The 25,898-nt window shown below is 42.2% G+C and overlaps 1 protein-coding gene and 1 long non-coding RNA gene across 3 annotated transcripts in view; one reads left to right on the forward strand and one right to left on the reverse strand.

Moving 5' to 3' along the window:
- SLC6A9 (solute carrier family 6 member 9) overlaps positions 1-1,526 on the reverse strand; it is a 95,011-nt gene extending 93,485 nt beyond the window's left edge. The window contains exon 1 of the mRNA XM_075181591.1: positions 1,470-1,526. The gene's annotated coding sequence lies outside the window, so the exon portion shown is untranslated. The remainder of the gene's footprint in view (positions 1-1,469) is intronic.
- Positions 1,527-2,905: 1,379 nt separating this feature from the next.
- The window catches only part of LOC142098808 (uncharacterized), a 119,493-nt gene continuing 96,500 nt past the window's right edge, over positions 2,906-25,898 (forward strand). For both annotated transcript variants that reach the window (XR_012678435.1, XR_012678436.1), the window contains exons 1-2: positions 2,906-3,019; positions 3,225-3,288. This is a non-coding gene — a long non-coding RNA (uncharacterized LOC142098808). The remainder of the gene's footprint in view (positions 3,020-3,224; positions 3,289-25,898) is intronic.

Consider the following 25,898-nt stretch of genomic DNA (forward strand, 5'->3'; position numbering starts at 1 on the left):
ATTCGGAGACAGACCCAGAGTCCCTCAGTACACCCAGCCACAATAGCCTTTGAAGCAATGGAAATTCTTACCACTCCAATTGGATTGAGTGGAGCTGCCCAACCGCCGGTCAGGATGAAGGCCGGAATGGAAGTGGAGTAGCCGAACACTAGAGAGATGTACCACCAGCTGTCAGCAAACAGAACAGGTTGTATAAATGGTAATGGTACCGCTGCACGGCTTTCTTGAGACAACGCGACCTCAGACAGGAATGGAGCGCTGAGTATTTAGCAGCCAGGCAGGTAACGGGAACATGAATGGTCAGACAGAGCCAGGAATCGGAACCAGAATCGTAGTCAGACATAGACAGAGATCAGAAAGCAGACACAGGATAATACAGCATAGGAACCAGGACACTACCGCTAGAAGGAAACCACTATCACTGGCAAAGATGGAGTGACAGGAGAGGCCGTAAATAGTGCAGGCAACCAATCAGGATAATACAGGTAACACACTTGCATTGGAGCTCAAACTAATTGAAAGCAAGCAGCTCTCACACACAGGGAAACAGCAACAGACAACATAAGCAGAATGCTAATAATAAGTATAGATAAGAACAATTACAAGTTGCGTTTTGACCATTTGACGTCAACTAAATGAGATGTTTAGAAATATATGTAAATAAGGTTATTGGTGAAGATTGCAGGAATTATTATGAATGGATATACACAGAAATAAATGTATAAGTGATACATTTCTGGGACCCAATATTATAGTCCGTGGTAATAAATGTAATACTGAATGGAATCCATCAGAAATGTTCCTTTCATTAGAAGGGAGGAAGGTTACCCTTCAAATTTTAATATTTTCGGATTTTTCTTATTTTTTTCTCGCCTTTTTTCCAATCTTTGTTCACTAAATTATATTATAATATTTTGCAAGGCTATATGAAAAGTAAAATGTTTCTCTATAGGATATATTTTAGATATAAGTAATAAAAGTTTGAATTTTAATTTTCAGGTCACTCTTTGGAAAATGACAATGTGTCGGAACGCTAATCAGGCCATCATGCCAAATATGACTAACCCTTTGTCTCCTTAAATATGGCACTGAATATGCAAACGTGTAGTCAGCTTAAACCTTTGGGATCCGTCTCTAAAGACTACATTTGTGTTATCCGTGACCAGATATAGGACAAATCCAAGCCCTGGATTCGGGGGAAACCTTTCCTGCTGCACCAATAAGAATAGGGCTGTGCCGAGTCCTCATTCTTACCAAAAGTGTTTCACTAACCGCAGGACATTGTCCTAGATACCGTTTGCCCTTCTCGTGCGTTGGAGAAAAACAAAGACTACACTCTCTAGATGTCATGACGTGTTCCCTTACATACATGGACATTTTAGTGTACGTGAGAAAAAAACACACACCAAAAACACACACCATAAAGCCACTATGTTAATTCCCAGCATACTTCATGTGTCGATACTTACAAAGATATAATATCTATTCCATAGTGCAGAGGCGCTCACAGGGTAATCTGCTGACGTCTACAAATAAATGAGGGGAAGGAATTAATTACTATTATTGTGATGCCCTCCTGGGAATTACTATTAAAACATTTAGGCCTATTTATTAAACCATGGCAGCTTTTTTCGCACGGTTAAGGCATTTCTAAGACTCACTTCTATATAACAGTATCATAGATATCGCCTGCAATAGACTAAGGGGTATATTTACTAAAATGCGGGTTTGGAAAAGTGGAGATGTTGCCTATAGCAACCAATCAGATTCTAGCTGTCATTTTGTAGAATGCACTAAATAAATGATAGCTACAATCTGATTGGTTGCTATAGGCAACATCTCCACTTTTACAACCCGCAGTTTAGTAAATCTAGCCCTAAGTGTCACAATAAACTGCAGCATCCATAATTTTCAGTGGGGACTTTGGTCTGGGCCAATTTAACAAGCTCCAAAAAACCTAGCTTTTCAGAGCATGAGCCCGGTGGCAAACGCCATCTTAAGAGAACATTGTGGTAGAGGTAACCTTCTCTGCAGCCGTCCTGCTCCCCTCCGGTTACTATCGCAAAATGGCGTCTGATCCCGGAGATGAGAGGGAAGGAAAGTCATCACGGGACAGCCTCCTATCACATGCGCTGCCCAGGATGATTGTTTAATAAATGACTGCGAAATATCATCCTTTATCATGACAATAAGGGATGATATTTAACGGGAGGCATTAACGGCTATTCATAAATAGGACCCACAACTTCTATTATTTATTTTTTAATTATTTTACTGTCATCATAGAAAACAGCAAAATACTAAAACAAGTAATATAGATTGTGTAAGAAGATTCTATTTATTGTGTGATAACTTATACAAATCACTTACACTAATAGACACACTACTAAAGTGTGATTACTATAAATGTCACAGCCATTGTCCTATATATTCCATTATCCTGTGTTGTCAGGTCATCTGGATACCACAATCTGTGGATATATCTCTGGTTACACATCTCTGTGGGATACTCAGCTGGGATAACATGTATCTATATCAGAGGATACATTATCTGCTCTTCCAGCAATCAGGGGGATGTATAATATAGGCTGTCATTACAAGGGGTTCTCTAAATACATTTATTACCCACATTAGATATATCCTCTATGGTACCAGGACATGTTGTCACCAGGGCCCTGCAGCGCCCCCTATAGACCAGGATGACGCCTCAAGCTCAGGGCATCATGTGACCTCAGGAGGAAGCGGGAGCGCAGATCAGGCCAGAGCAGCAGATCAGCACCATGTGATTTCAGGAGGACGCAGGGGCGCAGATCACAGATCAGCACCATGTGACCACATGAGGAAGAGAGCGCAGGTCAGGCCAGAGAAGCAGATCACAGATCAGCACCATGTGACCACATGAGGAAGAGAGCGCAGGTCAGGCCAGGGCAGCAGATCACAGATCAGCACCACGTGACCTCCCTCCTTCCTCTGCGGGAACAACCTGACTGACAGATAAAATGTCCTTAATGGTGTTGAGGTAATTACTGGTCTATTAGTTGGTAATAAGTGGGGGGAGGGCATGTGGGAGGGGGTTCAGAGGGAGCAGTTTAGGAGACATGTGGGGGGCAGAAGTCATTTTGTTTTGTTGCATTTTAGATTTTTTTTTTATGCCAGTGGTGAGATATGTATGAGGGAGAGTGAGAGGGAGGAGGTGAATGTAACACTGTTGTTTTCTGTACAAGGTTTGGTACAGGTATCCTGCATAGGACAAGAGGAGAGAAACGAGAAACACTCTCCAGGTATCAGGTATGACAAAGCCCCTTTAAAAAAATAAAATATATATAAACACACACACACATACATATATACACACGCACGCACGCACACACACACACATACATATACGCACACACACACGCACACTGATAAATGACATATTCTTCAGCTAATAATGTGGGGACATAATATGTCCTCCAAAGGCTTTTGCTCTGCTGCTTAGAGCCGGTCTCTGCACATATTACAGAGTAGTGTTTATGTCTTGGATGAATATATTGTTTGACATGCAGCTCTTGAAGTGTCAGGTTGCTCATCACTGTTCTAGACCACAATGAAGCCCTTCCTGGGCAGTGGCATCAGGCCAGAGGATAGTTGCTACTTTCACTGTGAGGTCCAGTTAAGAGATGCAGATTTGTCTATTTACAAGTCCGGGTGCTCCGGTTCCCTCCCACAGTCCGAAAGCATACTGGTAGGTTAATTGTCTTCCCGCAAAATGGACCCATGTGTGTGTGGAATTTAGACTGTAAGCTCCTATGGGGCAGGAACGAATATGAATGAAACTTGCAAAAGAGCGAACAGTTTTTTTTTTTTTTAAATGTCACCTGGTAATATATACATTCATTATGAAACAGCTCAAAATATATATATTATTATTATTATTGTTTATTTGTAGGGCGCCACAAGGTTTCCGCAGTACTGTACACGGTAAAATATATATTACACCTCCCCCCCCACGAAATACATTTATTAGGATATTATTAATGTCTACTGAACATAAAATACATTTTTATAGTTGCTCCTGATTGCAAACACAAGTTATAGCTGTATACACAGCCGTCATCACTAGTCATCAGGACTTACACCAGACCTGTAGCTGGAGCAAGAGATATGACTGAAAAACATGAACCTGAGAGATGCCCAAAGCTTGGACGTGGCTGCTTGCGATTGGCGCCCTTACTGTACATCGACTACGAGCAAACACCTTTTTCCTGCCCCATTCACTCCCAGAAATCGTAAGCTGTAGTAAATGCCCTTTGCGTACGAAGATGAATTGAACGTTGCTGCATTTAGTTGTGTATGATTTGGTTCTGGGCATGCACAGATAAAATTTGCGAATTATACGCACAAAATGAACATTTATGTCCCTTAGTGAATCAGGCTCTCTGAGTATGAGACTGTTTTCTCCATATCTGCGATATATTCTGACAGATAATTTCCTTTCATTTTATTTTGGGACATCTTTTTAAACAGAGAAACAGGTGCCATCTGCTGGCAGATAATATGAACTGTATGATTATTTAAAAGAGAGAACTATTATTTCAACGTTTATATTCATCTTGATGAATATAAACGGCATGGGTTACACTCAGTGCTGCAATATATCAATACCCAACGTAGAGCGGCATGGCTATAGGAATCTAACTACGAGAAGTTCATAACATCCAAAATAGAATCGTGTTCTGATCTGTTTTCGTGTATAGGAATCTCTCTATTCTATATCACCCCTCTGCCCCTGGTCTGTGCATTCTCCCTCTGTAATCCTCATTCTCCTAATCCTAATTCTCCTCCTATGCATCTGCTCTCGGTGCTGATTCTTCTGTCCCTTTGCTTCCATCGCCGAACACCAAACTGGATCCTGAATGCCCAGATCCTGCCTTCCTGGTCCTCTGCAGCCTGACAGACTCCCCTAACTTCTGTCTCTGCTCCGGTCGGTGCCAGTTATACACAAGACATATTCTTTACCAGCGATGGTGCAAATATACAATTTCTCGCCATATTCTATTACAATATCTTTATTTCAAATTTATTAAAGTCATTATTTGCCGTGCTCTTCAAACCATTCATTTTTACATTCTTGTAGCATAGAGCGCTGAATTGTCAGACAATACATAGAAAATGATAATGTGTATTCTCTAAAAAGGACAATGTTTTCAGAACTGAGCACGCATTTTTACTGATTGACAGAAGAAATGGAGAACAAACATACTGATATAATATTATAATATATAAAGTACTAACAAGGACAATCCTAAGAATACGACAATATTCCCATCACCCCTCTTATATAGAGTATAATTAGTTGAGTGTGACCTTGGTAAATATGATCCTTCCTGTATCTTGTAATGGGTGGTACAGCCTCACCCACATGGTCTATGCTGAGTATTATCATTCTTTATTTATAAAGCACAGGCATATTGCACTATACAATGAGTGGCTCCTGACACAAGCAAATCACATCCAATGAAATTAAATAGAAGGTGGGGAACATTTTATACATTAGGTAGCATTTCTATTTATCTTGTTGTGTTTCTATTATTATCCTTATTCAGGCTACACACAGACATATTTTTATCCATGACTCTTGGTTTGGGCCCCGTGTATTCGCCACTCTCTATTTGTAGTGCTCCAGCATTTCAGTGGATCAGAAGAGTTTATTCATCGTCCGCTGTTCTCTCCATGTGACTGTTATAGTCTGTACTATACTCACATAACCGGGCAGATATCCAGACCTGGATTATATTATCTTCAGGGCACAGTGATGGGGTGAGGTCAGGGCCCAGTGCGTTTATTTTACTTTTCAAATCATTATTTAGCATTTCCCATATCTCTATATTCGTGAAGTGAGCTTTGGGCTTTATTTGTATTTGTTGAACCTGGTAAAACTCTTCATCATCCTCAGCTAATGATCTGTTTATTTAATGTATGAGGCTGTGCTATTAGTGTCAGTAATACTGCTGAGCTATTTCTGGAAGCAGCAATGTCCCAGCGAGATCCACAATAAGTTACATTTATGGCTTCATGTCTATTAATATGATGCAGGACCCGCGGTATAATGGCTCAGTTCAACATCTCTCAACCTGCTGTACTGGGATCACTGGGCAGGATAACCTTTATATGTTATTATCTAAACTACTAATCCACATTTATCTGCAACCAGAACTTACTCGTGTCTGCAGCATATATTCTGTGTAAATAGAGACAGCTTAAAATATTCCGTTTATAAAAAATGTTTAAATAATGTATTGTAACAAAGGGAGGCATTTTTCTGACAAGAGGCAGAGAAAGTATACAAACAGAATAAAACATTGGCACAGTTATGCACCTAGGTTGAGATTAAACCAGGTAAAATCGTATGTGTAGTTTAAAGTTTGTTAACTTACATGATTTCCAACCTGGGCTGGTTCACCCCTCCTTAGGACAACCTGGTGGCTCTGAGCTCCCCCAGAGTCACCATATTGATACTGAACTTAGTGTGGATACCTAATCCGCATAGCTCAGTGGGGACCAGAACTCCTGGACTCAAGCTAAGGCTGGGGGAGGAGTAACATGTATAAAAGCTTGTTTGTGCCATTTGTTCAGGGAGACCAACGCTGGGGAAGCTGGCTGGTCTTGAAAGAGCTGAGCTATGTCTAGCTAGTGTTTAGGGTCTCCAAGTATTGCTGTGAAATCTGTATGGTGTCAAAACATTTACCATCCTGACAATAAAACTACATAAAAAGGAAGAAGTTGTTGGCGTGTGCTTCAGCAGTAGCGGGCTCTTGCCACAGTACATATAAAGATATAGAAGAGGACAACTGCACTGCGTAATGTGAGATTTCAGCATGACTTCTAGCAAACATACTGGGGCTCAATAAGATTTGGATTTTTGTTTTTTTTACATAACATTTCTGTAAATGCGTACGCTTACAGCCATATGTAGACTTTGGTGTATTGTTAATACACGTGATCATGTCTCTGCGACACAATTAGAGGTGGATGCATCTGCAGAGACGCCTTATAGGAGAGCTATGTCGCCACTTCTAATTGGTTGGTGCATATTGACCCCCTCCAGCTGGTCGCGGTTATATTATATATATTATATAATGTGACGGGTTGGGTACGCTTTATCTCTATCCACAATTCTGACTTGCATAATCCCTGCAAAAAAAAATCCGGATGCATGAAAACCCAAATGAAAATTAAACAGACTTACCTTCAGTCCGACGATGGACATCTCTGATGGGAGCACCACGCTGACAGCAAACCATTCTGATTGGAGAAGTGTTCGGCACTGCAGGCTGACGTCATCGCGACGTCTGTCAATACAAATTTAGAGCGGCAATGTCGGGTTAAGTGTTTAAACACTTAACCTTAGGGGTTCCCACATTGTCGCTATAAATTTGGATTATTTTTTTTTTGCAGGGATTGTCTGTGTCGGAATTGTGGTAATCGTAGTGACGGCTGTCTGTTCGCGTTTCTTAATTGACATTTTGCATTTATTAATAACACTCTAAAGACACTATTCTACACTACTGTGTATAGGATACCTTCTTATATTATTATAGGGTCATGTGTCTATAACATGTACTAATAACACAGTATCCATCCCTGTGTCATCGTTACACTATTGTGTATTGTGTACACACTTGTTACGCCTGACTTTCCCGGCACAATTGTTACCGTCTTTGAGATGCCTGAACATATGTACATAAATCCGCTCTGTACCCTATGTATGAGTGTGTATGTGCCACCTCTAAATAAGCCCCCGCATTTATTATGTTATAGATTATCTACAGACTTTCTTACTGCAATAACCCCCATCTCAAGGAGGATTTGATCTTTATTGTTTAGAATCATCATGGAATTAGTTGAACACTTGTTTGATAACTTGGTCACCGGGGGACAATTATTTATCCAGATCTTTGAATCATTGGCCATAGGTGCGACACGTTTTCATGTGTTAGATAGAATGGTCGGCTTTATATATAACTGGATACATCTTTATGTGATCTCATTTAAAAAAAAGAAATGATTAGTAAGAGCTTTGAGATTGAGAGCTTTATGGCCGGGCACATCCTCTGATTTCTGTCTCCAGCTCCGTCCCCCGCTGAACCGCGCTGCGCTGTATGTTGGCACTTTGTAGATAAATGATTAGAGGCTCAGGTATCTTTTGCCCTCTGGTTTAAATTCCCCACAGCAGAATTATGGGTCGTCTGTTAGATTGAGGATCTTTACATCAGTAGTTTTTTTTTTCTTGGCTGCTGCAGTGTTTAGAGATCACGTATGGTTGGAATGAGGGAGGTTCAGTTGAGATGATGATGGACGGTCCTTGGTGCCAGCAGCTGTCTTCAGAATTTTAGATTGGTTGGTTCATGTCTCCACCTCACACGGTGTCTCCTAATTCCATCGCCGCCGGAAGCTGCACAGTCACCTATGGCAGCTTTATTATTGGCGGCTGATAACGCTGCGCCTTACAGCAGCCGCACCCACTTCACCACCAGCTACAATTGTTATTTCGATACTTTATGTATCAATCCTCACACTTAGATTGTAAGCTCATGTGGTCAGCGCCATCTTTACCTTCTGTTTAATGTCATTGGATGTGATTTGCTTATGTTGTGATCCGATCATTTGTCTTTGCTTTATAAATTAAGAACTGTAATAATAATCAGACATTGTGGCGTCTTAGACCATCATGTGGGTGAGACCAGAACACTCGTTACCAGATACAGGAAGGATCACACTTACACGGGTCACTCTGGCCTATTATACTCTATATAAGAGGGGTGATGGGAATATTGTCTTATTCTTAGGATTGTCCTTGTTAGAACTTTATAGATTATAATATTATATTACCATGGCTGTTCACTACTTCTGCCAATAAATAAAAATGGGTGCTAAGTTCTGAATAAAAAGTAATTTTTAGAGAATACACATTATCATTTTATGTGTTGCGCTCCATACTACAAAAACAAAGGAAATAATGGTCTGAAGAGCACGACAAAAAACAGAATCTGAAATAAAACGGTTTGTAGGGGGGTCTTCAATTGTCCGAGTTTTTTGTTTTTTTTCCCTGCAGCGTTAAAAAAAAATAAAAAAAAATTCTCCCGCGGGTTTTTAACTGCAATACTGACCGTTTTTAGTTAGCCCGGCTGAAAACTCGTGCAATTCAAATGAAAAAGAGGGAACGCGCGGCAAACATTGTGTTTGTGAGATTTTTAGGTGAGTGGAGGGGAGTTCTAACGCGGTCATGTATAACACAAAAAGAAGGTTTTGCATACATTTCCATACATTAGATTATATTACTCATTGATAATATCTACATTACTGTACTTTATTTAGCATATTTATTAATTGAGCTATTTTTTACCATAGTGTCATCTATACCATGTCACAACACATTACTACATTCTTATTTGTACCAAAAACATACGTAAATATAATTTAATTTATGATTTTATTTTTTTAAGTTTATTTTATTTCATTATTTTTCAAAAGAAAATCAACTTTTACATGTAAGTTATTCGTGATAAACATAAGCTTAACTTTTTTTTTCACATTATTACATGATTTCGAATACTTTTCAGAGGTTTTTTATTTTTAACACACTCCAAATAGGTGCGAGATAAAACAGCATATTGGCCTGTTTAACGGATCGCGTTAAAAAACAATAGAATAGCTTTTAATGCGGCTGCCTCTCGCACACCCTATACTTTGAATAGACCTTCTACTGGACCACGAGAGGAACGTTTGTTAAAAAAAAATGGAGCGTTAAAAGTGGAATTGAATCACGGGTAAAGTTAACCCGCTCGAAAATGATAAAAAAACAGCATTAAAATGACTTAACACGGTCAAAAAAAACAACTCGCTGACAATTGAATACCCCCCGTAGAATATGGAGTGAAATTGTATATTCAAATACACTTTAAGGAAAGTTATGATGTACAGTGCTGAGTAATATGCCAACGCTTTATAAATAAAGATATTAATAATTTTCCCAGAGGCACAGATGGATGTAGATGTAGTTTCTATGTAATTCCACTACACAGGGAATGTATGACGGAGATAGATGTTCTGTCTCCGCTTGTGTTCAACAAACGCGCTGCTTAGTTGTAAACATGGCGCTATATAAAATGATGATGATGCTGAATCGTCCAGACTATATCTGCTTGTTATGGATTGCACAGATGTGTTCTTCTTGCACCACATTATTAGATAAGACGGGCTCATATTAAATAGAGTCTGTAAGACCAGTGTCCGCTATGACAGTATACTGAGGTTTTGTGGCACCTGTTTGGGGGTCCATGAGAAGATGATAAGAGCTCCTATCGTTACGTTGAAGATCATGGGAGAGACGTCTGACCTTCTCCTGGACGAGTTGTAACCTGTACTAAACATTACTAGGAATATTTGATTACCTGGATTTGTCATGTTTTCATGTTCCTCATTGTTGTCTAAACAGGTGACATCATGTTTATCTGTAATACAGACACGTGGCCAGCGAGCTGGTGGTTATAGGGTCGTTAAGACACCTGCAGAGAAACGTGACCTGTTAACACGTTAGACACGTGTCGCCTGCTTCTGATGTTTTCTGGACCATCCCAGATCAATCAGGATCTTTCCCTGCCCTCCAGAGTGTCATACTGAGAGACCAACGATCTGCTTCTGGGCGGTCTCCTGGCTGATACAATGTATCACTCACAGAGAGAAATATAATATGTTTCCTCTTAGGTCAGGGGTGTCCAACCTTTTAGCTTCCATGGGCCACATTGGAAGACGACGAGTTGGTTTGGGCCGCACATAAGATACACTAACAATCACGATAGCTGATCATCCAAAAAACCATAGAAAACATAGTTAATATATATATATATATAAAGAAAAATAGTGAGAGATATATATATATATATATATATATATATATCACTTTTTTTTCAAATCCCCCTATACTTACCTTTCAATCACCCTGTTCAAAAAATCCTCTCTAGTTATTATACTGTAATCACTTTTTGTATTGTTTTGACGCAATATCAATAAAGTGCATTTAAGCCAAGCATTGTATATCAGGGTGCCCTGACCAGGCCTGCGGTACCTGACATATACATCACTGTGACCCCAAATTGTGACCTGTTTTGCTAATTACACCACTATGTTAGTTAAGGGATAACAACTTATAATGGGCCAAAGAGAATTATATATAATGCCCCATTAGTAATACAAGTAGAAGTATGTAGCAGGGAGATAAGGTCCATGATGCTCCAGGACCAGGTGACTTTTATTCACTGGTCAGCGTCCCTTGAAATAATGAAAAAAAAAATCCCCCTTAACTTACCTTTTAATCGGCTTGTTCTCCTGTCCTCTTCTCTTCTTTTCTCCAATTCTGTGCTGATGATTGTTCTTCTCGCGCGGGTGACTCCTCTGTCCTGCGCTCCGCAATGGATGTTGGATGTGATGACATCACGCCCGACATTCACTGCGTGCACCACACGGAAGAGGAGAGAAGGGAGGGAGCCGGAGTACCAGCTGACGTGACTGCAAGGTAAGTATTTTCTTTTCTTTTTTTTTTGCAGGATTTTTTTTTCCCATTAACAGTGCTGCCCCCTTGCCACAACCAAAACTCCTTCTGGGCCACATTTACAGGCGTGCTGGGCCGCATGCGGGCCGCGGGTTGGACAACCCTGTCTTAGGTAGAGCTGATGTAAGACTCCGTCCATTCAGATTTTATACACAGATCACCATTTACTTGTAGATTTAGTTGAATTAGTCAATGTTACATTTTCTGCTCTTTATCTTAATGACAAGTGAACTGAGTGAAATTACAGTGAAATGTATCACAGAGCGAGTTTCCCAAAGGTACGAAGTTCCCACAATATAAACTTTGAATTTCGTATTTGCTTCCCCCTTTCTGAATGCACAGAGCTGTCTACTAAAAGTATGGGCTATGTGACCCCCCCCTCCGAGTCCTTATCCAGCCCTCCCGATAGACATCCTGGACATGGTTCTGTTACAGGGAGCCCACGGGTGTGAGGTCCCCCTTCTATGCTGCAAACTAGCCCTGGGATGGTCAGCGCCAGGGGTAGGAGGCGGAGCAAGTGGATGCCCCTTCCTCCTGACCATCTCCAAGCTGGAAGGCACAAGTGCTCTTCCCGGCCCTCTGTGATGTGGATGTGGGGTAATTAAGATGAAGACTTTTACTCTGGAACTTTGCCACCCAATGGTCCCAGTATAGGACAAGGGTCTGTAAGAACCCTGCCCATTATACTGTAGGCGTAATACAAAGACAAGTGCACTATGTTCTAATAAACCTTAATGGGGTAAACAACTTCCCAAACCCTCATTGTCCTATATTACAAGTAAAACAAAATGTTATTTTCTTTCTTGAACCCTCATAGTCCAAATAGGGTAAAACAAAACATCCATCCCCAATAAAACAAGCCACCCGCAAACTACGATTCCCTGAAACAAAATGATCAAAGCCAAGATTCCCCATCAGCCAATCACAAGCGGCCGGCGTGGGTAATGTTGGTGAGGCCCATGTGACTCCCAGCGCTGAGGTTTTCTTGTCTGTAGTGTGACGATGGGAAGCTTACATACGGGAGTATTGTCAGCAGTGAGTTGGTGCAGAGTTCAGGAGCTTTTGTGAAAGAAGAATGGCCCTGAAAATACATCCTCTCCCTCCTGTATCTTCCACACAGAAGACTTCAGCCTGCAGCGGTGAAAAGTGCAAAAGTCTCCAAAATTAGATAATGTGGCGAATATTCTGCATTACAGCCATGAAACAAACATTTTCTTATTTTTATCAATGACCCACGTAGGAATGAATTATACATGATGTGCAGATCCCACTTTACAGCATCTTCCGCAGTTGTTACTCCCTCCATAAGGGGGCGCTGGAGCTCTGTAAATGACTTCTCCAATCTAGAAATATAGATAGGTTATAATTTTGAAACATGCAAACTATGAACTCAGACATCTGAGATGCGATCTCTCTCCCTCTCTCCCTCTCTCCCTCTCTCCCTCTCTCCCTCTCTCCCCCTCTCCCCCTCTCCCCCTCTCCCCCTCTCCCCCTCTCCCCCTCTCCCCCTCTCCCCCTCTCCCCCTCTCCCCCTCTCCCCCTCTCCCCCTCTCCCTCCTTATCTAGGACATGCTCCGCCCCAACTATAAATCTGTCCTTACATTTTAACTTTAGCTTCCCCTCCAATGCAACATGGTTTAGCCAGTACAAAGTTACTCCATTTTTTTGCCTTTACTTTCCTTAATGAATCAGGCCCATAATCAAAATCACCATTTATTTATATAGCGCCACTAATTCTGCAGCGCTGTACAGAGAACTCGCTCACATCAGTCCCTGCCCCATTGGAGCTTACAGTCTAAATTCCCCAACACAGACACACACACAGACACACACACAGACACACACACAGACACACAGACTAGGGTCAATTTGTTAGCAGCTAATTAACATACTAGTATGTTTTTGGAGTGTGGGGGGAAACCTATGCAAACACGGGGAGAACATACAAATTCCACACATATAAGGCCATGGTCGGGAATTGAACTCATGACCCCCGGTGATGTGAGGCAGAAGTGCTAACCACTGAGCCACTGTGCTGCCAACTTTAAAGTTATAGGGGCCTATTTGTGAACCTCAGCAGAGGTTTACGTGCAGTTTTTGGGGTAGCCGCATCTTCAAGCAACAGGGCTATTGATAATAATTCGAGGATCACAGTAGACTGAGATACCGTGGACGGTCCCAGCCTCTTCCATCATAAATTATACCATATTAATCAAGCTCCGAGATTTGGAGCTTCACCCCGACAGCTAACGTTATAACGTTAACGTTATCTGTTCCATCCTATGGGGAGAGCACCGCAGGAGAGGGGTCTGCGGATACCTCCGGTGGGCTTCCTGCTATAAGACACTGTGATGACTTTACTACAGATTATATAACAGGACAGACCCCAGCTAATCACATGTAATAAATATCCACATTAATTAATTTCTTATCATGGCGATAGGAAATGCTAATAAACGAGCATATATGTGATAACCAGACCCCACGCACAGAGCAGGACCCGTGTTGTCTGTACAGGAGAAATATCATCCATCCCTGGGACGTATTGTGTCCTGACTGTCTGCAGACCTTACAGGTCGCCTGTTTCGCTACACACAGATTAGGGTCAATTTGTTAGCAGCCAATTAACCTACCAGTATGATTTTGGAGTGTGGGAGGAAACCGGAGCACCCAGAGGAAACCCCCGAAAACACGGGAAGAACATACAAACTCCACACAGATAAGGCCATGGTTGGGAATTGAACTCATGACCCCAGTGCTGTGAGGCAGAAGTGCTAACCACTGAGCCACCGCATAGACTTCTGCCAATCAGGGTGAACATAAGGTGAGTTTATATAAGTTCTACAGCATATAGCTGTATCCACCAATCAGCCACAGCAATAAAACCACTGACAAGTGAAGTGAATAACATTGATTATCTGGTTACAGTGGCACATGACAAGGGGTGGGATATATTAGGCCACGAGTGAACAGTCAGTTCTTGAAGTTGATGTGTTGGAAGCAGGAAACGCTGTTAACTTCTTTTCCTGAGTTTCGCACAGCAGCCAATAGGAAATTCCTGTCAGTGAAACCCGCTAGAGCTGATCAATTGATCCGACTATCAGCAATCACATGTGTTGTATTATTTCATCCTATGCCGGGATCCTGATGTCTTCAGTACAATGTTTTCTTGAAGTTATTATAGTCTTTAAATTATTCTGTGACTTTTGTTGGTTCCAGTTTTTGTGCCAGAATGATTTATATATTCTTGTGTGATCTTGTAGAGATATATTCTTACAGTTATAGTTGTCAGATCTCATCGCACATTTTACGGGTAGTTTTTATGTCGCCGTGTCTGCCCTCTGCTGATTGGCTGGCTGAGTGTTGTGGTTATCAGGCACTTGGCGAGTTGTCAGACTGTGGAATGTGATACTCGGTTAGTTTGGTCTCTTTCATCTCTGGCTTCTGGTTGCAGCGAGATAAAGTGTAACCACAGAAAATTCCCCACTATGTGCTCCTTACTCATCACCCTGAGGACGCAGCGTCGATGCCACCACAACACTCAGCAACGTGCCACCTGTACATCTGCTGTGCCACAGGGCACCCTGTACTGTTCTGCCAGCCCCTGATCACGTGGGAAGACAGTGGTACACTGACACTTGGAGGGGTCTCAGGAGGATGGTACACTGACACTTGGGGGGTCTCAGGATGATACACTGACACTTGGGGGGTCTCAGGATGGCACACTGACACTTGGGGGGTCTCAGGATGGTACACTGACACTTGGGGGTCTCAGGAGGATGGTACACTGACACTTGGGGGGTCTCAGGATGATACACTGACACTTGGGGGGGTCTCAGGATGGCACAATGACACTTGGGGGGGTCTCAGGAGGATGGTACACTGACACTTGGGGGGTCTCAGGATGATACACTGACACTTGGGGGGTCTCAGGATGGCACACTGACACTTGGGGGGTCTCAGGATGGTACACTGACACTTGGGGGGTCTCAGGATGGCACACTGACACTTGGGGGTCTCAGGAGGATGGCACACTGACACTTGGGGGTCTCAGGAGGATGGTACACTGACACTTGGGGGGGTCTCAGGAGGATGGTACACTGACACTTGGGGGGTCTCAGGATGATACACTGACACTTGGGGGGGTCTCAGGATGGCACAATGACACTTGGGGGGGTCTCAGGAGGATGGTACACTGACACTTGGGGGTCTCAGGATAGCACACTGACACTTGGGGGGTCACAGGATGGTACACTGACACTTGGGGGGGTCTCAGGATGGTACACTGACACTTGGGGGGGTCTCAGGATGGTACACTGACACTTGGGGGGGGTCTCAGGATGGCACACTGACACTTGGGGGGTCTCAGGATGGCACACTGACACTTGGGGGGTCTCAGGATGGCACACTGACACTTGGGGTCTCAGGATGGCACACTGACACTTGGGGTCTCAGGATGATGGCACACTGACACTTGGGGGGTCTCAGGAGGATGGCACACTGACACTTGGGGGGGGTCTCAGGATGATTGCACACTGACACTTGGGGGGGTCTCAGGAGGATGGCACACTGACACTTGGGGGGGGTCTCAGGATGATTGCACACTGACACTTGGGGGGGTCTCAGGAGGATGGCACACTGACACTTGGGGGGGTCTCGAGGATGGCACACTGACACTTGGGGGGGTGCCGGGATAAGGGCACACTGACACTTGGGGGTAAATTTATCAAACCTTTTAAAAAGCAAAAGTGGAGGTGTTGCCCATAGCAACCAATCAGATTTTAACGTTGTTTTCTAGAATGTACTAGATAAAAGCTACAATCTGGTTGCTATTGGCAACACCGCCACTCTCCCTCTCTGGAAGGTTTGAGAAGTCTTCCTTAGGGTCCCACAGTAATAGTTGAGGCGGTTGTGTAACGGGACACTGACTTTAAAAGAAAAGTTGTGCTAGACCGTGTTGGTGCCACTTGTGGCAGACTGTAGTACTCTTTGTATTATTAGTGCCAGCTTGTAGCTTGTTCAGGTCGCCGTGGTTTATAAACATTTCAGCCCCAAACACTGCGTAACATAAAGTTATCCATTGTTGGAATAACATGTATCAGGCTCCACACTGAGAGAAATCATCCGGGGAATTGCAGACGTGTGCACACACCTCACTATAGAATTTCTTGTGAAATACGACGACTATGTAATAAATAAAGTGACTTATTGTGTTTCTCCCTATACCGGTTGTTATTGCTGTAATGTGATTTCCCAATGCTGAGCGACATATTACCATGATGTGTGCTTCTGCTTCTGGTCATGTTTGATGTGAGCAAACTGCTCTGGAAAATGTGTAGCATAGGGATCACTGATTGTAACGCAAATTGTGTAGCATTGGGATCACTGATTGTAACGCAAATTGTGTAGCATAGGGATCAATGATTGTAACGCAAATTGTGTAGCATAGGGATAACTGATCGTAACGCAAATTGTGTAGCATAGGGATCACTGATCGTAACGCAAATTGTGTAGCATAGGGATCACTGATCGTAACGCAAATTGTGTAGCATAGGGATCAATGATTGTAACGCAAATTGTGTAGCATAGGGATCACTGATTGTAACGCAAATTGTGTAGCATAGGGATCAATGATTGTAACGCAAATTGTGTAGCATAGGGATCACTGATCGTAACGCAAATTGTGTAGCATAGGGATCACTGATTGTAACGCAAATTGTGTAGCATAGGGATCACTGATTGTAACGCAAATTGTGTAGCATAGGGATCACTGATTGTAACGCAAATTGTGTAGCATAGGGATCACTGATTGTAACACAAATTGTGTAGCATAGGGATCACTGATTGTAACGCAAATTTTGTAGCATAGGGATCACTGATTGTAACGCAAATTTTGTAGCATAGGGATCACTGATCGTAACGCAAATTGTGTAGCATAGGGATCACTGATTGTAACGCAAATTGTGTAGCATAGGGATCACTGAGCCCGGCAACTGCACACTTTGTTTTACAGAGCGGAAGTATAAACCACAGTTTCCAGCACAAAGCAGAAACATTGTGCTGGGGTGATTTTCTGTCTTTAAAGGCTGACCCCCAGGTAACACTGACGCCCTTCTTAACAAGTTGGATTGCAGATTTTAAATATATTGGGCCTGATTCATTAAGGAACGTAAAAAAAAAAGGAGTACGTTTTCTCCTGAACAAAACCATGTTACAATACAAGGGGTGCAAATGAGTTTACTATTTTGCACATAAGTTATATACTGGCTGCTCTTTCATGTATCACACAAATACCTGATATCTTTATTTTTACACTGAAATTTAAAGTTGACCTAGGACATTCCCTACCCCAACTATAAATCTGTCCCCCCCTCCAATGCAGCATGATTTTACCAAGAGGAAAAGTTACTATTTTTTTTTATTTACTTTCCTTAGTAAATCAGGCCCATTATATATACTTACAAATACAAACTAATGTTCAGACTACACACAGTGATGCCCATTACATATATAAAAGACACATTTTTTTAAGTAAACATAACTAAATAAAATGCACACATCAAAAACACATCCAGAGCAAACACATACATGTCATTAATGTCCTGATTAATTAAGGAACGTAAATCCTGATACATGATGGTACTCTGTGCATGTCCACCATACACCGTACACCAGTGAACGCAGCAACATCCATTTTCGATCTCAAAGGACCCTTACTACATCCTACAATTTCAGGGGTGGAATGTGGAGGAGACTGATCGAATACACGTGGTCAGTGTACAGTTATGCCGGTGCCAAGCTCCAGCGCACCCAGAAACGTCTGATTCAAGATTTAGGCATCTATCAGGTATGTGAATTTCAGTTTGTTTGGGTGCCTTAATGAATCAGTCTCTAAATGTGTATGTTTATCTACATGGGCAAGAGTGTTTTGTTTTATTTTAGGAAAATAGTGGACATATAGGGCCTGATTCATTAAGGAAAGTAAAGCAAAAAAAAACAACTTTGCACCTCGGAAAAACCATGCTGCATTGGAGGTGGATGTAAATTTAAAATGTGGGGACAGATTTCTAGTTAGGGTAGGTCATGTCCTAGATAAACTTTAAATTTCAGTGTAAAAATAAAGCTATCGAGTATTTGTGTGCTACATGAAAGAGCAGCCAGTATTTAACTTATGTGCAAAATAATAAACTAATATCCACCCCTTGTATTGTAACATGGTTTGTCCAAGATAAAAATGTACTCTTTTTTTGCATTACTTTCCTTAATGACTCGGGCCCACAGGGTTGAAATATTTAAACGAATATATAGAAAAAGAACTTTAAAAACCTCACCCAGGTTACATAGAAATATTGTGTGCATTAGTGAACGGGTTTTAGTAAGCATATATAATATGCTGGAACTTGTAGTTCCATACAGTCTGGTGAACCACAATGACTTATAACACTGCCACAGACACACATAGCCAGACTATGTAACCAGGAGTTAATGAGGGGTGGGGGCTGTGTATATATGATACATAAAAGACAGAGGAGAAGTAGCAATAATCTTTGGGAGATCACAATGTGAACCGACGTGACAGCGGGGAGACCACCCCCAAAAAATTGCCTTGTATTTCAAATTTTTTTTTCTCAAATGTTGACAATCCTGTGACATTTTCAAGCCCCAAAAAAGTGCAAAGCTAACATCAAGGCGGGCGCAGGAGATCTTGAAACTGAAATAATCGGGTTTGACATCTCTATAAATTTACAGAGCACGCATCACCTATTTCAATACATGACCCCCCCCCCCCAATTCATCTGTACAGCTCCCTCACTGCCCGAGAGAAAAGCCCAATAATGAATATATTTATCTGATCGTAATGTACAGTCCTGGAAGGCGTTTCATGCATCACTTTGCTATGTCAATTGTTTTTCACAGCAGCAAATTCAATGAAACTTATTATATTAATATTATTTTGATGTTTCTGCTGGTGACTGGACCCAGGAGCTGACGCTTCCTTACAGTTGACCCTGCTCTATCGATGTCTCATAGAGTCTCACGCTCCCTGTCTGTTCTGTGCTTGTTGTTAGTTCATCTCACGTATCTGAACTGTTTGTTGAGAGAACATATGTACGAGCACAGATAACACACAGAGCCTCTGTGTATCGTAATGTAGAACTAAGGGACCGTGGCCAGTAGTGCACCAGTATATACCGTTTACTTTACCAGCAGCCTCCTCAGAATAATGTAATTGTGTAATGTATTATATGTACTCTCTGAGCAGCTTGAAGCGCATCCAGCGATTTCTTCAAGATGTTACTGAATATGTGCATTGATATATGTATATATTGACTGGTTCTCATTTACTAACATTGCGCTAAACCACATCAACCAATCAGACTCTAGCTGTCATTGTCTATCTGGTGCGGGAGGTTCTGACCAACAGACAGGCTGTAGAACATCTACATCTACAGTACTAAAAGTTGCTGTTTATGCACTTTCTCAACAAAACATAGATTTATATACAAATATTTTACTCCATTATAACCAAAAGGGAGAATTATAGAGACAGAGTTTAGACCTAAACATGATTCCTTTAATCTGACCCCCTGTAATTCTCAGCCCCCCTCTCCATCCACTGACCAGCATCCCCCTCCTCCTCCATTTATTTAATGGTCCCATCTCTATTCCAGTGCTCCCGCCTTCCCCATTCGCTTTCCTCCCACTTATCCCAGAGCCCCTTTTTTCCTCACCCACATCCCTGACCCCTTTTTTACACCTTGCCTTCCATAGCCTGCACTATGGGATATATTGAAGCTTGGACACTGACTGGTTGGCACACAGATAGTTAGCTGCAAAGATTATTTTAATATGACATTGCCAGCAAAGTTTAAGAACCTGCAATTGGGCAGCTTATCTTCCCTGTCCTGCGGCCTACTGAGGACTAGATAGGATCAGTCCTATGTAGAGAGGTAATTAAGGTAGCGGGGAGTGTATTTGTCAAAGTGTTTATATGCCAGTCATATTCAATGTGAGTCTGAGTCTGTGCGTCTGTCAGCGTGAGTCTGTGTGTCAGTCATTGTCAGTGTGTGTCTGTCACTAACAGTGTTTGTCTATGTCTAGCTGTCTGTCAGTGTGTCTGTCAGTGTGAGTCTGTGTCGCTGTCACTGTGAGTCTGTCACTGTGAGTCTGTGTGTGTCAGTGTGAAGTTGTGTCACTGTCAGGGTGAGCATGTGTGTCTATCACTGTCAGTCTATGTGTCTGTCAGTGTGAGTCTGTGTCACTGTCGGTCTGTGTGTCTGTCACTGTCGGTCTGTGTGTCTGTCACTGTCGGTCTGTGTGTCTGTCACTGTCGGTCTGTGTGTCTGTCACTGTCGGACTGTGTGTCTGTCACTGTCGGACTGTGTGTCTGTCACTGTCAGTGTGAGTGTGTCACTTTCACTGTCAGTCTGTGTGTCTGTGTCAGTGTGAGTCTGTGTGTCTGTCAGTGTTAGTGTGTGTCTGTCACTAACAGTGTTTGTCTATGTCTAGCTGTCTGTCAGTGTGTCTGTCAGTGTGAGTCTGTGTCGCTGTCACTGTGAGTCTGTCACTGTGAGTCTGTGTGTGTCAGTGTGAAGTTGTGTCACTGTCAGGGTGAGCATGTGTGTCTATCACTGTCAGTCTATGTGTCTGTCAGTGTGAGTCTGTGTCACTGTCGGTCTGTGTGTCTGTCACTGTCGGTCTGTGTGTCTGTCACTGTCGGTCTGTGTGTCTGTCACTGTGAGTCTGTGTGTGTCAGTGTGAAGTTGTCACTGTCAGGGTGAGCATGTGTGTCTATCACTGTCTGTCAGTGTGAGTCTGTGTCACTGTCGGTCTGTGTGTCTGTCACTGTCGGTCTGTGTGTCTGTCACTGTCGGACTGTGTGTCTGTCACTGTCGGACTGTGTGTCTGTCACTGTCAGTGTGAGTGTGTCACTTTCACTGTCAGTCTGTGTGTCTGTGTCAGTGTGAGTCTGTGTGTCTGTCAGTGTTAGTGTGTGTCTGTGTCACTGTCAGTCTGTGTCTGCAACAAGGGACAACTTTTGATAACTTGTGTTTTACATGTAAGGATAAGGAATATATACCCGCTAATATGAATGATTACAGACCTTAGAAGGCAGCGGGCAGTTCCATGACTGATATCTATGGATACATCTTTCCTAACTTCTAATATCCTTATAATTTCCAGCAGGGGTACATTACCCTGTATATACATTTAATCTTACATCTAGGTTCAGTCGTGTCCTGGTGTGACCTCCCCCTAACACACCCATACGTCTCTCTCTGGGTTCCCTGGTTCGTTATGTACAGAATGTAAGTTCTGCTTGTCTGGGAGCAGCCTGTGTTCTGTGCTTTACAGCCCTAAGGCCATGCAAACTTGGCAGCCACTTACTACTGTGCAGCACTGCAGTAACTGCATCCACCAGCAGAAGGCGCTGTGCTCTCATGGAAGACCATGTGTTTTATATTATTACAGTAGTAATGGTGATTGTACAGACATGTCAGTGGCGACAGCTGAAAGGCAGCGTGTACCTGGTAACACTGACCGACGGTGTGTAATACGTGTGTACGCCTGATTTACTAATGTTTCATTTAGGTGCAGAACTTGTACCACAGCAACCAGGGGTGTAACGCTGCTAAGTTGGTTCCCAGAGCAAAATGTTTATGGGAAGAAGGGATGGGGGGGGGGGGGGTTATACAGACAGCTAAGAATCTGCACATCACTATAACTGCACCGGTATATTCAGTTCTGGGAGGAAAGGTGGCAAGTAATGAGCAATTTGCATATCTCCGCCCACAATTCCTGGTATTAGTTGGTAATATTTAATTTCTGGTTTTTGCTGGTTGTTATAAGATGTAAAAGGTGAATAACTCACTACATGATATATAAGACTACTGTAACCCACCGCACTATAACCTAATGGGTGCATTATTGTTAATCATTTGTGTATAAGACTTAGGCCCTTATTTATTACCCACCGAATATTATACACAATGTATTTCAGTCCTTATTGCAAAGGATTGAAATATGTATATTTATTACTAAACTTCAACAGGAACTGCAGTCACGAAGAGCTGCTGAGCTGTACCTTACCGGAGGTCTAAATGTCTTTTAAAAACTTATTAAATTGCGGTATACAGCAGTCCCCATAGATATCTACGGGACTGCTCTACGATATCTGCTGTGATGCACTGTTAATAAATGAGCACATTACTGTAAAAAAAAAAAAAAAAAGCAATAATAGGACCCTTAATCCAAAAAGCAGCAATAGCTGCAGATTTACTCTTTTCAGTTCAAACTCCTATTGAAAGAAAGTCTCTATAGTATATAAATAAAGAATGTTATTATTCATTATGATCATACTTTCTGGTGATATGTGGACATGTAGCTGAATTATGCAAGAACATTATTTTACTTACATTTATGTATATAGCACCAGCATAATCTGCAAGGCTTTACAATTGGGAAGAAGCAGAGTAATAAATCTAAACTGGGTAATAACAGAGACAAAGTGGTCAGAGGGCGCTGCTCACAAACCTACAATCGATAGGAATTGGCTCAGAATTAGAGGTACACTGTCATAGGTTTGTGTGGATGTTCTGCTTCCCCCTCTCACAGATTTGATTATGCAGACAGGAGCTATGATTTAGTAGCTTGTGTGACATCGCCCTTAATGAATAATGTGTAAGAACAATCGCCATAAGAGAGATATGGAGTCTTAACCCTTCATGTACAATGTAACCTCACTCTGTAAATAATCATGTAATATGTAATAAATCCACAATGTTTTTAGACTTGATTCTCAGCGAGATTGCTCAAGTTGCACTGTGTTCATTTTATGCATTATACCAGCATTGTCAATGCTAGTACAACACGGATACTGTGTATCTATCTCCATATCATTGTGTATAAATCCGACAGACACTGGGGGTCTGACGCAGCATTGGTCGCAAAATGGGAGCACGGAAAAAAAGTGAATTTCCCCCCCTATGCAGAGCGCTATTTCACCATTATGTACTTAAATCTCTCCGCTACAAAGTAACACAGGTGGTTTTATTGCAGAGTGGAGATGTCCTGAGGTCACTTGTGAGCGAAGTTGCGATGGAATTTGCTTGACTCGTATAACATATATAATAAAGCCTTTTACCACATATCTTAATATATTATAGTTACTTTGTTTAGAGGAGGCTGGTCTCTTATGTTACTTATTGGCGCTATGCTCCTTCTAAACATGATTCCTGTCTACCCAGCCAATTGTAATCCTTTGTAAGAAATTCCACTTATGTAAACGGGTTAAAAGATTAATAATCTTTATATAGTTCTGTTTTATTTTCAGAAAAACAAACAGGGAAAAAAGTTTTTTAAGCTAAGTAAATACACGTAGCTGGAGAAACTCTTGTGCATAAAACACATTGTTCACTGGCTTTTTCATTAGCTTAGACAAATATTGGCCAATACACCTGTACATATTATCCTTTTCTACACTTTTTTTTTTTCATCTATTTTTGCTTTAATAGGTTAAGTAACCCATGCAATAAAAACTGTATTATTCACTTGTTCCGGAACTAAACTTCAAGATAAAAAATTGATGTTATGTGTAATGTCCTGCAGGGAAGACAGACCCTCTGGTCATGGCTACAAAGATGTGTTTTTAATAGTTCTAGAAATTAGAAATGTGTGTACACAACTCCTCTGATGTGGGAGGGGGGGGGGGGGGATTAGCCTCTTTGACAATATCCAGGACATGACATTGGGAAACATGAACCCACCTATGACCAGGCCTTGTGGTCATTCACTCTCACTCAGGGGTACAGTGATAAAACTACTTAGTTGCAGGGACTGGTTGGCATATTTTAGCCAGGGAGGGGGGGGGGGGGGTGAGACTAGGGTCAGCAGACTATTAGGGACATTTTAAAGGAAAAGAGTGTAGATAGCCCAGTGACCCAGCCCAAGGCAGATGGCCCCTGCTCAGTTGTACCTCTGTCTATGATTATTGGAGTGGAAGCAAATCCCTCTATTATCACAGCTATGTTAGTGGAACCTATTGCACCTGATTTAGAATTTTTCCTGCACTGATGAGCCATAGAAAGGGGGGTAACAGTCTGTAGATGGGCATTCTGGGTTGGCCCGTGTAATGGATTGAAAAACCCAGAGAACCCTGCATTGGCTCGGAGGGTCACCATGTCAGTTTCTTGTCTTATAAGCCTGTTCTCCTGAATTGGATTGGGCCCATTTCAGTATTTCGTACATCAGTTGTTACGGCAGACAGGAAATGCTGTGAGTGAGCATTGTACAGGTGGCAGGTAGGTATGTAGCGGTCACCGCTGGTTGCTAGGTAGACGAGATGTTATGTATACAACACATAGGGACAGAGCTGGTCTCGCTGATTACATTGGCCACACATGGTATTCTTAGGTCAGGAATCCCCTCTGTATCTCATGCATCTCGCTGCTTGCGTTAAGCCGTGTTTACTAGCTGTCATTCACAGTGTGAGTCACCTCCGAGCTCATATCTCCACTTCTGGCACTTGTACAGAAGGGTGTGTACTGCAAGATTTCTGCAATGTACACATGTATATGTGTGCATTAAGTATAATACATACAGCGCTGGAAGTAGATTATTCCTAATAACAGCTGAATACATACAAACTTGTAACATCCAGATCTTTCTGCGTCCCCATCACCTTCTGTACTAGTAATTGTACTACTAAATATTATTTTATGAACCTCTCTAGAAACTGCAGAGCGTTGCCCTGTACTAATAACATCATTACCATATTGCAGAACATCTCGTACATGGATACCAGGAAGGGAACTAGCAAATCATTTCTGAGAAGCTCTGTTTCTGCCACTTGGCTAAATACTTATACACGTAAACGGTGTGGGGCTGACGGATAGACGTTCATTTGGTTGACATTCAGAAAGTCGGCAACAGTAGGTCAACAAGTCAAATGTTGACCGTATTATTAGGTTGACAATGTACTGTCTACATTTCTTATCTGGTTAGGGATAGGGTTATGGATATTATTGTTAACCTAATACTGTTATTATTGTCTACTTCCCAACCCTATCTATATTATGGTGTCAAACATATAAATGTAACTGTCGGACATGTGTATCACACCAGTGGCGGATCCAGGGGGGGGCGATCGCCCCCCCTAGCAGACACTTGCTGCCGACGGCTGCACAGTATGTGCAGGTCCGTCCAGCCGTGACAGGCAGGGACAGTGTGCTGCCCGGCTGCTCTGACAATCAGAGCGGCCGGGCAGCACACTGTCCCTGCCTGTCACGGCTGGACGGACCTGCAC

Source organism: Mixophyes fleayi, chromosome 8 (genome assembly GCF_038048845.1).
Source record: "Mixophyes fleayi isolate aMixFle1 chromosome 8, aMixFle1.hap1, whole genome shotgun sequence".
NCBI classification, from domain to species: Eukaryota; Metazoa; Chordata; class Amphibia; order Anura; family Limnodynastidae; genus Mixophyes; species Mixophyes fleayi.